General features: G+C 35.9%; 1 protein-coding gene across 3 annotated transcripts in view; it reads right to left on the bottom strand.

The window, feature by feature from the left end:
• The window catches only part of mdga1 (MAM domain containing glycosylphosphatidylinositol anchor 1), a 240,539-nt gene that overhangs the window by 34,705 nt on the left and 190,826 nt on the right, over positions 1-15,008 (bottom strand). The gene's annotated exons all lie outside the window — the stretch shown is intronic.

Here is a 15,008-nt window from a genome sequence, read left to right as displayed (position 1 = left end):
TCTCTCTCTCTTTATGCTCTAAAAAATACATGTTGGTCCAGTTGTAGAGCACTCAGCAAGATAAGTGATTTCCCATAATGATGCCGTGACGAGTACCCAATAGCCATTAGTTGTAAAACAGAAATCAAACATTTTCTCTTAACCATCTCTGTTCAGTCTGATATACTGTTCAGCAAGAACTGTAATGTATAACACAATCCCATGGCCTCCCACATAAACAGCAATTGATTAATTAAACATGGCTTGGATCATAACAATGAAAATGTAAAATGATTACAAGTCCAGCTGTTGTCTAATTTTTTTTTAAGTTAAAATGCGTTTTTTGTTGTTTTTTTTTGTCTCCATCACATTTTAAAAAGAGCTATGTCTATGTTATTCCACCCACAGATAGAAGGATCCATTAGCTGTGTATCTGCCTCTGATCCCAGCTACTTAAAGACCTGACAGTGAACTCAATCTAATGCATTAGGTCAGCCACTTCACCATAACAACTTGGTACACCCACAGCATGCCATTATCAGGTAACACATGAAGAAGAGTTGTGTGTGAGAAGATGTGTGATATTGTGTAAATGGTAAATGTGTAGTGTATCTACCCAGGTTCCATGCTTAGCTAACTGTCTGGACCTCCATATTTGTTAGATTTTCAAATGATCAACTGAATGAATTGTTATACCTCTTTATGTATTGCTTTCATTTAAATGTATGCATAAAAATGTATTAAATAGATAATATATACACTTAATTATTGAATATGCTAACCCAGAAAGTGTTTTTAGCTCAGGAGCAAAAGGCTTGGCTTCACTTTACAACAAACAAGAAAAACAATAAAGCAAACATAAAACTGAGACCAACTGGATGCAAAAGGATATTTCAAATCTTTTTTTTCTGTAAGTTAGAGACTGATTGAAAAAAAAACGAAAAAAAACCCAGCATTTTGGTAAAGCAGGATGAGGTGAGGAGACTTTCACTGCAAATACTTCTTAGCACTTTACCAACTTAATACTTGAGCGAATACTAAAATTGCTTGAGGACATACAATCCACTGACAAAATAAAGTTTTGACAGCATTTTCCTGAGTCGAAGCTTTTCCTTTGCTGGTCAGAATTTAAATGACCTTATATGGAGCTAAATACTCTCAATCAGAGAAGAAAGCACATTGGAGGATGATCCATTTTATTTTTTTATTTATTTATTTTTGCCTTTGCTACAACCTGTCTAAAAAGTTGTGTTTTGCTTCTGAACTACTGAAGATAAGTTAATTAGATGTGCCTCACATTTGCTATCGTATGATTATGAAACATTGAATGTATGGCCCCGGATAAGACTAATTAGCTGAAGTGAAATAGTATTTAATAGTATTCATAACAACATGAATTAGTAAATTCATGTTGTTATGCCGTCTGTTAAAAGCTTAAAATATATTAATTTTAATCACCTTTACTTATTTTCTTTACCTTAGACGTGTTCTTTTTCAATTGCAAATCTGATTTAAAACCTGTTAATGTATCTTATTCTAAACGTTTCATAACATTAATTTTTATCTACTTTTTACATTAAATAATCTGGTTACGTATGATTGCAAAATGCAGCAAAGCAGTTACTTCTAATGGAAAACTGAAGGAGAAGACATGAAAAGTGGGAAGCTTTAATAAGATGGTCATGAATATAACTGTTCTTTTTTCTTAGTTTTAAGTTAAATTTGAAAGTGAAACTGTTAATTTGCTGGATTCCGTTTCCCAAATCAGTAATAACATAAAATGTGGATGATTTTTTTTATTGGCAGGTTTTTTTAGAAGCCCAACTAGTTCTGAATAATAAAGAAAAATATTACAGGTATCTTACTATTTACAACTCTGTATATGATGACATCACCTCTCAGCTTTACCTCTTGTCCTCTGGCAGACAGTTGGAGGACTTTCCATTTTCATTGTGTGCCTATAAAACTACACAAATTCAAACTTATCCTGGCAGAGCTGATCATTTTTATTGACAAGACCACAGTGAGTCATGCCCTGACTGCCAGGCATTTGGTTCTCTTGCTCCAATTACTGTTTGAGCCTCCCATGGCAGCCACAGCCCCAAGTCCTCCAAGTGTGCAGTTGGCAACAGGTTTTGAATTAAATCCTTTCCTAACTAGGCTCTATGCCGCTAGCTGTTCTATCCGTTCATTCTTGGGTTGTTGTTGTTTTTTTTCCACAGCCGTTCTGGCTGGTTCCTTTTCAGTTGATCCAACTTTTCACACTGTGTTCCTAGTCAGTAAGGATTTCCATCTCTGAATTCCTGACACAAAAAAAAGAAAAACTAAATGATTTTTTTTTTCCAAATTTAATTAAAACATTGCTACTACCAGTTTCCCAGTGGGGATGATATGACCAGAGTTAATGTGCGCTGGTAGTTGTCATCTACATATACTCTTTTAAATAATGAAAAAAAAAACAACTTTTTTCTCCTTGTCTCATCTAGCCACAGCTAATTTTACAGATTTTGCTGTGCCCCCTACAACTTTTTTTTTTTTTTTTTTTTTTTTTTTTACATTTTTTTAGGCCTGTAATTTTAGCTAAAGTATCATTTCCTTTTTTTTTTACATTGTTTAATGAGATGTTTATTGCCTTTAACTTTACTGCAACCTAATTTCTGACCAGCTATGCTTCATTGTCTCCATAATGCTCTTTGTTTTCTTATGTTTTCTAGCAAAGTTTTGAGACCATCACACAGAGCACAGTATGACCTAAAAGTCTTGATCTTTAATTCTGTGTTGCACCAGTTTTTAAGAGAACTCTATCTTTAGCATACTGTTCTTTGTTAAAAAAAAAATAAAGGCAGCATATTTCCAACAATACACTAAACCTTGTTTGCCAACGATATATTTTTTCTTTGAATCCAAAGTAGTATAAAGATTACAAAAACATTTTTTAACATCTTAATGAAATATGGAGTATGCAAGCATCTACTGACCAGTTTCCAATAATCAGTAACGTAATCAATCGTGAGATTGATATAAGGCTCCGTTGTGCGTCTCCACCACAAGTCTCTAGTAGCGTCATAGTATTTCTCTCAAAACTGGTGATACAGTTTCAGCATTTTTTCTTATCAAAATACTTCTGGCTTGGAGGCTTATAACATATATCAAGATTTTTAAATATTTCTTTAAACCAGCTTCTCTCCACTCTGTGTACTCTGTGTCTCTGTGTACTTTGTGATGGCTCTTGTCACTCCATCGCTTATTCTTTTAAGAGGTCTGTTGTTACAAATGTTGAAACAATTTCCTTGTTCTACCTTTGTTTGCCCTCACCATTATTCAACATATATTGCAAAATGTTGTTTTTGGTTTATGGCTACATTGTGGTTCAGTGGGTAGAACTGCTGCCTTGCAGCAAGAAGGTTCTGGGTTTGATTCCCCACCCCAGGGTCTTTCTGCATGGAGTTTGCATGTTCTCCCCATGCATGTGTGGGTTCTCTCCGGGTACTGCGGCTTCCTTCCACAGTCCAAAAACATGACTGTTAGGTACAGTGGCTTAGGTGGCATAGGTGTGAGTGTGTGTTTGCATGGTTGTGTGTCTCTGTGTTTCCCTGCGACAGACTTGTGACCTGTCCAGGCTGTACCCAGCCTCTTGCCCATAGAGTGGCAGAGATAGGCACTGGCCCCACTAGGAACCTGACAGGGACTAAGTGGGAGAAAATGGTTGGAAATGGGTGGATGTTTTCGGTTTAACACTTGACCTTTGAAATCTGAACCAAACCAAGGGTTTGTTTTTCAATCCCCTCCTGTGTCTTTGCCTGGAGGAGATGCCCATGTTTAGGCAGGTGTGATGACATAAACACTGATAGGGTGGTAGAGAGGAAATCTTTACCTTAGGCCAAATTCATATCATTTCTACCGTCTATCACATGTGCCACACAGACAAAAAATATTACACACACAGAAAGAAGTTTGTGGCAGTATATTTTATCTAAAGTGCTTAGAACATCCATTTTCATGAGACTGATATGTACCCAAATTTAGTGCTAACATTAATAAATCCTAGCACAGGCACGAGCTGCAGCTTTAACTAAAGCAACTTTCTCAGTGTATAAAAAAACGTAATGGTATCAAGTAAATGTCTTATAATAAAGAGCTGACACCAGTTGAGATTCCCAGAAAAATGATGCACTTAAGCAACTCAGACACATATAGGATCATCAAGCCTCACATAATTGGTCAGCTCACATTGCAGTACATTATGTCTAGTTCCACTGATGTAATTTAAATTCTCCTTTAGCCATTGTCTCAGGTGATACATTGCTCTACAGAGTATGAAAAGTAACAGCCAAACTTTCAAAATGCTCTGCAAAGGTCTTACTTGCTAAACAGTAGCCTACAGAAGAGTGTGGTTGTTTACAATTTAAAAACAGCTTGAGCTTTATGTAATAGTCTACCTGCCTCCCCACCTGTGCTTAGTGGCCCTTTTGCCTGCACCTGTGTGTTTTATCTGTAAATTACCCTGCCCATATTTAGGTTCAAAGCTTTTCCAACGAAACTTTGTGATCATCTGTCTTGTCTTGTTGGCAGTTTTTGTGTGTGTATGTTTGTTATTATTAAAAACAAATCTGACTTATTTTAAGTGTCTCAAGGTGTAACCCACCAAGCAAAAATAGCTTGAAAAGATATTGAAAAGGTGACATGATTTACGTCCAACACGTCTACATATTGTTTAAAAATGAAAGGTGAAAAGCCATCATTTTCAGGTCTTTTAAAAGATGTTGAAAACTGGGTTTGCAATGTCTTTTCATATATTATTGGACTAAAGTGGGACATAATCAGATCAACCAAACACAGCTCAATTTTCAACAACTATTTCTGGACGAAGTCAAGACTTTGACAGACCGACCAGATTTGGCCTAAAAACCAATGTTTAAATGATCACTGGTGTTAGTGGGGAGGTGAGTTGCTTATCATTTAAAGCTGGGCCCTGTGTAATAGAGTAAAGCTTTTAAAAAAAAAAATCATTGTAGAAAAAACTACTTAAATGTTCCCTCAGATGGTGAACTTGTATTATGGTTTATTAAAAAAATTATTTTGAATTTCTCAAACAACATAACTTGAAAAATGTTTATTGCAGCATGTTTCATGTGAATGATGAAATAGTAAAGGAAACTAATACTGCTTACACACTATTGCTCATTTTGGCATGGCTGTGGTGTTTTAGGAGATCTCCTTTAAATAAAAAAATTAAAATGCACTTTGTGAAACATTAAGCCTTGGCAAACCTATAATATGTTTGGCCATTATGAGGCACTTCTTTTTTTTTAGTATAGCTACTGGGATGAAGGGTACAGAATTTACATTCTGCATTACATCAGTACAGAAGAACATCAATACAGAAGAGGATGTTTTGCAGTGGTATCACTATCTCCCCTTCTTTCCATTTAAGCTAAATGATTATATTACTTCTTTGAGTCCCACATTTGTAGAGAGCTTTTCTAGTTAAAGCCATTTCACTAAACTAATATGTCGAGGTGTATGAATCTTCATCAGCATCAGCTTGGAATCTGAATAGGATAGGTCACTGTTGCAATGCTTTAGTACCATTAGCATTGCTATGCATTAGAACCTAAATACAGGCCATACTTTCTCTCATAGGTAACCACAAATGTCTTGATATGTCTCAAATATCCTTGAAAGCTTTGGTTAATTAATTATGTATGCTCTTGTAAACTGAGAGGCCACTATAAAGCCTGATACTTTCTCTGTGGTAAAAATGTAAAAGGTTTAATCCATTAGGGAATATTTTTCTAAATCTTTTAAACCTCAGTAGTACATTCAATTGGCCTAATAAAACTAAACAGTTTTAAAAGCAAATGTTTCCATAGAGACATGTATTTCTTTACAAAGTTAATAAATATTTCTGGGTTACTTTTGTATTGATTTTGGACAAACAAGTATATTCATATATCTTCTGAATTATTTATGAAAGTGTGAATTTGGCTTTATTGTTGTAAGTCCCTTCCAATTCTAAAGTATATTATACAATTTTTATTCCATAAGTATATGTCATATGATGCATCATAAATAATATTAATTTATCTAATGTAAAAAGATAAGTATAACTTATTAGTTAGTTATTAGTTAGTATATCTGAAAGAAAAAATAGATATAGAGAAGAGAATAATAATATTCTGACATTTTAACTTCAGGAATAAAAAGGGAGGCTCTTTCTTAGTAAATGAATATTCTGGAGAAAAAAATCTCTGGAGTCTTACTTATAAAACATTGTGAGAAAACCATACTATAAGTGTATGCACTGCAAACACTAGAATATGGAGTACGACAAAAAGAAAAAGATTTATAAAACAATGTGCATGCACAAAACCAAGATATCTTACTTTATAAATCCCAGGTCTTGTTTGGCCTACTTCATCCCAATATTCAACCATGAATGAATAGCCCAGTTAATCAATGTCACTTGTTGGTTACAATTGGTAACAAGAAAGTAAAAAACAAACAAACTGTTTAATCTGGGAGGTGTGTGAGGTAGAAAGATAAACATGTTTGGTAGCCACAGTAAATAAATGAAGTATTAATGACCCCTTCAGGGCTTGATGTGAACTCATCATAATATCCAGGACATCCAGGCACCATTGCGTTAATCGCTGACTATCGAGAGGAATGCCGTTTGATCAGCTGATTATCAGTCAGCTCAGGAAATAGAGGTAATCCCAGAACATGCATTCCCTCCTAATTCTCCCATTTCCAAAGTCTGGCATATTTGAATAATTTATCGAACACCACTATGCTCCAGTGCTTTGCCAGTATTTAAATTTTTTTCAGCAATTTCTCTCAATTCCTCAGACCTTGTTGTATTAGTACAATATGTGATCTGTGATCTCCTACACCCTGTTTATCACCAACAGGGTGTAGGGTGTTGAATTGAAAATGGCTTTCTTGTATTATTAGTGACAGAACCTGTCAGTGTCACCATTTATCACACTGCAGTTTCATATCTCATTAATTTAATCTATAATTAAAGTTTCATCTAAAGTTAAATTAAGTGCATGAGATAAATTATGGCAAAATCTGGCTTCATTTCCCCAGCTAAGTCATCATCTGTTTTGCCAATTTGCCTTCCCGGCCAAATATTTGAATCTGTACAGATGGGTCAGAGTTTGTGTGACCATTTCAACACCATGTACAGCAGTTTTTCTAAATCACAACCTTTGCACAGAAGTCGGTGCACACAATTTTCAGACCCTATTTAGTGTCTACTGTATGTGCAACATTGTCAAAATTGCCCTTATTTTTTTTCTTTTCAAAAATTGTATTTGCAAGTTTAACTTATTACATGATTATTTAGAGAATTATTGAATTTACCTCATTTAGTTATTTTCATTTGCATTACATGATTTAATTAATTTTACCTTCCTGAACTCTGCCCTCTTGCTCCGAGGCTTCTGTAATCACTTCCTCCTTGATCTCACAACAGTGTTTGTGTTGCTGGGGGGGGAGTTGTGTCGAAAAATTTACAGCCAAAATTATACTAGTTTCTTTAAAAATTCCGTCATTAACAGAAAATTCATTGTTGTATGTTATTCACTAGTAAATACTGTAATTTTGCCGTTTTTGTTTCACGTTTTCTGGCGCCATTTGGACTAGCTGACCCATGTAACTTCTGTATTAATGTACATGTTTAGGAGCAGTAGTTCAGGACAGCAAACCTGGAGACAGTTTCTAATTTTTTAATGTGTCATCTGCAGGAAAAAATAAATGCAGCAAAACAGTGGTTGTTCTTCATCGTCTTACTACACAACCATTACAAATGCAAGCTTTAAAAATGAGACCCGTGATCTATCTTACACATATGGGAGGCAAACTGCTGATTTGTGCTGCAGAGGTGCATAGTAACATGAACTCTGTTGTGATGTTTACTTCCATTTAGAGCAGCATAGTTTTGTGCATGTGTTTACTTTTATGCCTATGTCAAAAGAAAACAGAGCTATATCAGAGATATAATTTGAAAAAAAAAAATCTATGCAATGTTTGATTAGTATTGTAACACTGTTTTGGTGTCAGAGTGAGACCAAATTTCAGAATCAAATTGAGAACTGTTTGACCTAAAGTCAGAACGTTTCAAAGGTCCACACTTCCTTTTTAGGGAACTTTAGAACTAAAGTGTGAATTGAGTTTAGGTTAGGTTAGGGTTAAGTTTAGGGTCAGGTATGGTTAAATGTAGGGTTAGTGTATAGAAAGGGTTCCAATACATATTGTCCGAAATAAGTACAGCAAGACAAAAGTGAGTGTGGGTGAGGGGGTACATTGGTTGCTAAGAGATGTTACTAGAAATTTCCGACAGGAAGTGTTTATGTCTTTATCAGATTGTCACTTGAGCCACAACAAGTCAAGAAAGTATGAATGAAAGTGGAGTAAAACTGCTACAAAACCCAGACTGATGTAAGAGAGTAAGAATAACAAAACATGCGAGGTAAAATTTTAATCTCTAAATGGATCTCTTTCATCACTAATTCATCAATGAGTGACATCAAGCAGTTTCCTTTAGAATCAGAAAGTTCAGGGAAGGGACATTTCAATTTAAATACAGAAATGTCCATGTCGTCTCTTTATAAATGCTCTTGAATGTATAATATGTTGTATCTCACAGCTGTGGTAGGAATATGCATTAATTATTCTTACTTATATTTGATTTAATATAAAATATAAAACAGTCCCTAATTTGTCACCTCTGTGCTGCCGTAGTAAAAATATGTCTGCCTCCATAAGAGACCCACTCCTGTGTAATTATACATAGCAACTTCTAAGGCAATGCAAATATAAAGACTGAGATTTTAATTTTGTAGAAGATGATGAATGACATACTTTTGTGTTAAAAAATGTCATTTATTTCAGTAAATCCCTGTAAATATTACACACTGTAGCTTTAATCAGTTTTGAACAATAACAAATATCATATACATTACATAAACGTTTCTGTTACTATAACAAAAACCCTAGGATTAGCCTCGCTGGCACTAATATCTGTGAAGTTAAGGCTGTGTACTAAAGCATCTATCAACTTGGCAGAGCTTTAGCTCCAGCTTCAGGAAAAATGTTTTTTACTGTGGGTTTCTAGTATCCTATCTAGTATCTAGCATTAAATATTGTTTTGTGTTTTTCACACCTGATGTTTTACTTTTCTTCGTTCTTTTTTACCGTTGCTGGGCCATGCTCACACACTGAGACTCATTGCTTCTCCTAAAGAAATAATATAGGTCAATGGCTTTCTTCCTATGCATGCACAATATCATACTTTTGGTTACTTGTTTGTGTTATGGTAAATATACAAAATGTGTTATTTTTTACAAACATATAGAACAAAAACTAAGTACCTATAGCCTTCAGCGTCTTCTGATTTTACTAAAGACTTTAAGTGGAAAAAACAAAAAATAAAGAAACAATACTACAACAAATGGTTACCTGCTCCACTTGTAGCTAGTCACTCATTGGGCTTGGAAACGTTATTATAACATAATCTATTTAAAATATTTCCAACAAAATTCAAAGGAATTATACAGTTCAATATTTAAAAGGGGGCTTGAAATTCCTAAAATTTTGCAGCAAAAACATGAGCAATACAGTTCTCAAGATAAAATGGTTGCAGATTTCTAAAGACAAGTCCTGATTTAAGACCTGAGCTAAAATCTCAAATAATAAACACTTAATTGTAACCTACTAAAGCTACTTTCCCAATGAAAATAGCAGGTCAACCCGGTTTAAAAAAAAAAAAACACTAAGTACGTGTCTGGTGGCACCATTGCAGCAGGTCAGCATTGATGATATGGCCAGTGCAATAGAAATTAGGAAAGTAAACACTGAAGAGCAGCATGAAAGTCAGCCAGGGCGTAGTAAGTGTGCTTTATTGTGCTTTACTGTAAGATTCCTTAGCAGAAAGAGAGCAGTTTTTTTTTTCTTTGTAAGAGATTTTCTTGTTTCATTTGGACAAATTTGTAGTTTAAGTTTTCTTGTCACATAGGAACCGTGTAAAAAATTATAATGTGACATTAGGCAGTGATCCTATTTTAAAACCAATGAGCAAAACTTTATTCAAAATGAATATACAAAAGGATTTGTGACTGCTTAGGTGCAGGAAATCAGGGTGAGCTCCATAAAGGCTGGATGTCTCCTTACCAGCCGCAAATACTGTCTTCAGAAAAAAAAATGCAGAAAAAGTTTAAATCAATAGAAAGCAAAACTGACACCAAGGGGAAATAGAAGACACAGAGCAGCTTATGTCATAGTTAGGACAGATAGCTTGGGAAAACTCTGAAGCCAAACTGCCAAGGTGACCTGGGTATGATGGTGCTTGATTTATCACATTAGAAAATTTTTTTTTAAAGCAACAGAAGTTTATTTATATAGTAGATTTAAGTAACAAGACAATTCAAAGAACATGAACATAATATAACGAAAGAAAAAAGATAAAAATAAATCACAGTGGTATATTAGAGGAAAGTTCAGGAAAGTTGGACAAACTTTAATAATGTCTGATTTCCCAACATGAATAGTCAAAGGAAACTAAGCACATAGCTTTGTAACTTAAAACAACTTAGTTTCTGAAGACTCCTACAATTTTGTGGGATTTCTTTTTCCATATTATTAGTAATCAGGCATTATATTATTTCCATATTTGCCTTTTATTATTTTAATAATAATATATTATAAAGAATCAAATACAATCCTTGCATCAGTTTTTACTAGTGTTTTTCGTGAACATAACTGAATTTAATGAAATGATTCAATTGATGGCCAGACAAACCGGGATTAAGCGGTTTAACCAGTAATAAAAGACAAAAAAAAGATAGAAACAACTTTATTTATCTCAAAATGGAGAAATTAACTCATCCCCTTGGGGAGCAGTGAGCTGCCACTGTACAGCGCATGGGGGTTAAGGGTCAAACAAGGTACCTGGAACCTTACCAGAAGCACAAGCACTGCTCTAACCACTAGGCTGGGGGTCGGCAACCCGCAGCTCCGGAGCCTCAGGGTCTTTAGTGTCCCCCTTGCAGCTCCCTGGTGCTTTTTTAAAAAAAGTTATGAAAATCGATTTTTTGCTTTGTTTTAATATAATGTGCAGGAGGTCAAACAAAAATTTATTATGTTTTCCAATGCTGTATGAAATTTTGGATAATAAATATATTTAAACAATAATTTGCACCATAGCCATAGAGTTCAGTGGTCATAATTTGCAACCAGCGTGCCGCGGTGCCAGGCAAACAAAGCGATGGGTGTCTCTCAGGCAATGGATCCCAAAGGGCAAAAAGGAAGATAGCTGATGAGAAAAGAGGATTCAAAGAATGGACCAAAGGATTTGCTTTCATTATCAATGCGGAAGGATTGCCTGCAATTTTGCTTCGTAATGAGAGGTTGTCAAAAAATAAAAATAAAAATTTGGAAAGGCATTTCCAGGGAAGGCAAGCTAAGTTGGGAGTGAGAGAAAAAGCGCGATTGCAGAACTTCTGGATAAATTAGAGGAGCACAAATATAGATTTAAGAAGTGGATTGCATCTCCAAACTCCACTACTGCTGCAAGTTTGGTTGCAAGGATGGAAAACTGTCCACAGATCAAACATGTAGTGCTCTGATGCAGCTATGTGATCTTTCTTCCATTTTTTTCCCCAAATCCTAAAAATATAAGTAAAACCAAGGAACACTGGTGACGGAGGATGTGGGATCTCAGGGTTAAAGAGCACTGCTCTGATGGATGTCAGTTCCTGCTTGCTTCATCATGACTCAATCAACTCCTCTCAACAGAAACATGTCCACCATAGAAACATTTATTTATCGTGTTTCTATAATTTCATCGATGCAAAAAAATATAAACTGCACTGTGAAGGGCGGTGAAGCAGTGTGCGGTGAGATCATTCACTGCTCCTCCCTCTCCTCATGCTACTATGTGAAATTTGCTCCAGGATAAACATTTAATCATGAGTGGTTACTGTATATTTAAGCTCACATAGTGCTTTTCTATAGTGGGATAATACACTTAGAGCCCATGTTGCCATATAAGGGAATATATAAGACTTACATTTTTGCGGCTCCGGACAGATTTATTTTTAGTTTTTTTGGTCAAAAATGGCTCTTTAAACAGTTTGGGTTGCCGACCCGTGCACTAGGCCAACACTCCCCCCAAGACAGGAAACACTGGACCTTGATTAAGTTCAGCAACTAGTTAAGTTGTGCATTGAGCCCATTCAAGGAGCTCATTTTAGATTTTTCTTACATCTTCAGCACTGCTGATCTCGCTTAGTGACTGATTAAGAGATTTCACTGAACTGAGATTTTCTGAATCAGGTGTGTCAAAGCAAAAAGCATCTAAAACCCGCAGGAAAGCGTGCCTGAAGGCCTTGGTAGAAAAACAAAACCGGGTTATAGACTAATAACTGCAAATTTTCTCTCACAATGATTGCTTGTGGCTAAAAATCTTGTATGTTTCTAAGTCAAAGAACAAGCTCATTGGTTGTTTGCAGTCAGATAGTATTTTACCATAATTTCCAAAGATAATTTCTTGAACTGAATTTTTTTTGAAAGAAAAAAAAAAAAACATACCGGAAGGAAAACTACTTATAAACCAACTCTTGGTTTGCAGCATGACGGACTGTCTTTTTTGAAAATTGTTTTGACATTCTTTTCTGCGTGTTGCTGTGGTTTGCAATCAAAGCTCGTACAAAGAGAAGTGGTGTGCAGAGGTTTGGAGGCTACTTTCCACACTGTTCCAGACTGAGTCCAGCTTCAGACAGCCTTACCACCAGTGTGCTCCTGCTTGAGCTTTGGTACCCTGGAGCTTCTGTTTCAGCAAGTTTCAGCTTCTGCTCCAGCATGTTTTTCCTTTAGTCGTGGTTCTTACTAGAGATGATGCTCCTGCTTCAGTCTGGGTTTTTGTTCCAATTTTATTTTTGCTGTATTACATTGACATAGATGTAATATTTTGCCTTGTCTCCATTTTTTTTGTAGCTTCTCCTGAGCCAGAACAGTAACAGTACTAGAGTGCAGTTAAACCCCAACGCGTAAAACATATAATCATTGCATTGAGAAAAGTAAGACTTGAACATTTACTGCATGGGTAATCAGCATAAAGTAGGTTAATGGGGTGAACCAGTTGTGTGGAGAAATGGGAGTGCTGGTGCATAACCACACACTTTAAAGTAAAGCAGCCAATGTGAACATCAACAAAATGTAAGTGGTAAAATAACAGTTTTACTGTTAAAAGCATCTCTTTGATGAATTACAGACAGACCTGACTAGAAATGATAGGGATTTTCTTTGAAGATGTTTTACCTCCTAACCAGGACAACTGCTAGAGCCATTTCTTAGAAAGGTTGTGTAAATCAACGGTTTTGCTTTTCTACCATCCAAGATCCTTATAAAGTTTAGTTTTTGTATGTTTTTGTGAAGGGTCTGTGGCCATTGGAGTCATTGTAACAAAGTGAATATCAAAATTCTTCCCAGTATCCCTGCATTTAGATAGTTTAACACAAATGTGTCCAGTCGTCAAGGTCCGTCAGGTTTTAGTAGCCGTCCTCCATTTTTAAGCCGCCTTCTTGGCCAGGACTCCCTGGAATAAGAGTTACTTTAACTCAATGGGACTTTCCTGGTTAAATAAAGGTTAAATAAAATAAATAAAATAAATTCAACAGAACACTGTTAATAGGCCATAAATGAAAGCCAGGTGTTCTAAAGCAGATAAATATCTAAAACACGCAGGACATCTACTCTTGAAGATGAACTACGGACACATACATTTATCAATTCAATACATTTATCTTGAGCCGCCAATAACTTGAAACTGCTCTCAGTGCATGTTCGACTCTGACGGGGCTGCCCTCTGTCACGGGTCAAAGCCAAGGGCAGGAGGGGGTCTGGATTAGGGACCAGCAGATTTGGTCCCTGCTTCTGAGGATGGCATAGTATTACTGGCTGCCACCTGCCAAGACGTACAGCCTGCACTGGGGCAGCTCACAGCTGAATGCAAAGCGGTGAGAATGGGAAGAATGGAGAGCAACATCCATAGATGGGATCAGTGCAACTGCTGCTATAATGTTGTGGTAAGGAGAGAGCTACGCAGAAAAGCAAAGCTCTCAATTTAGTCTCAGTAGGTCTACAATCCTACCCTCTCTTACAGCGTGTGAGATAAGTATTGAACATACAACATTATTTTTTTCAGTTAATATATTTCTAGTGGTGCTATTGAAATGATATTTTTACCAGATGTGGATAATACTACATGCAGTCTACACATACCATGGCGCTTGAGTGCATCACTTGTACCTGCATTAATCCATGTCTTCCTGAAGCTTTCCACACGTGGTCTTTGGCTCTTGGACAACTCTTTTGTTGAATCACCTGGTTGTGGGCAGTTTATGGTAATATGATGTTCTTTCCACCTCTGGAATATGGCCCCAAAAGTGATCAATGGAACATTCAGAGGTTTAGAAATCCTTTTGTAACCAATACCATCATTATGATTTGCAACAACAGGGTTGTGAAGGTCTTGAGAAAGCTCTTTAATTCTACCCATCATAGGATGTTTTTTTGTGTGATACCAGAGACACCTTTTTATAGGCCATCATTTGGGACTGAACTAGCTGATATTAATTTGCACTGAAAGGGGAAAGGATTGCTTTCTAATTACTGAAAGATTTGGGGTGGTGTCTTGGCTTTGCATGTATTTTTTTTTTTTTGCACCTACTCTTCTTCACATGTTCAATACTTTTTCCCTTGCCTTTTCCCATTCCACATTATTACACATAACTTAATTTCTTTATATATATTGTTCGATTTCTTTGTATATGTGGATTGCATGGAGTATTACCAAGATCTTGTGAAAAAGGCATGTCAATAGCACCTCTAGAAATATATTTACTGAGAAAAATGGTGGTGTTCAATACTTATTTTACCCATTGTATTGTCATTAAATCTGGATCATGACCAGAAGAACAAGGTTCCGAATACAAGCGGCTGAAATAATTTTATTTTCGAGG

The sequence above is a fragment of the Cyprinodon variegatus genome, unplaced genomic scaffold (genome assembly GCF_000732505.1).
Source record: "Cyprinodon variegatus isolate N-32 unplaced genomic scaffold, C_variegatus-1.0 Scaffold167, whole genome shotgun sequence".
Lineage (NCBI taxonomy): Eukaryota > Metazoa > Chordata > Actinopteri > Cyprinodontiformes > Cyprinodontidae > Cyprinodon > Cyprinodon variegatus.
This window is presented reverse-complemented; position numbering and strand designations above follow the sequence as displayed.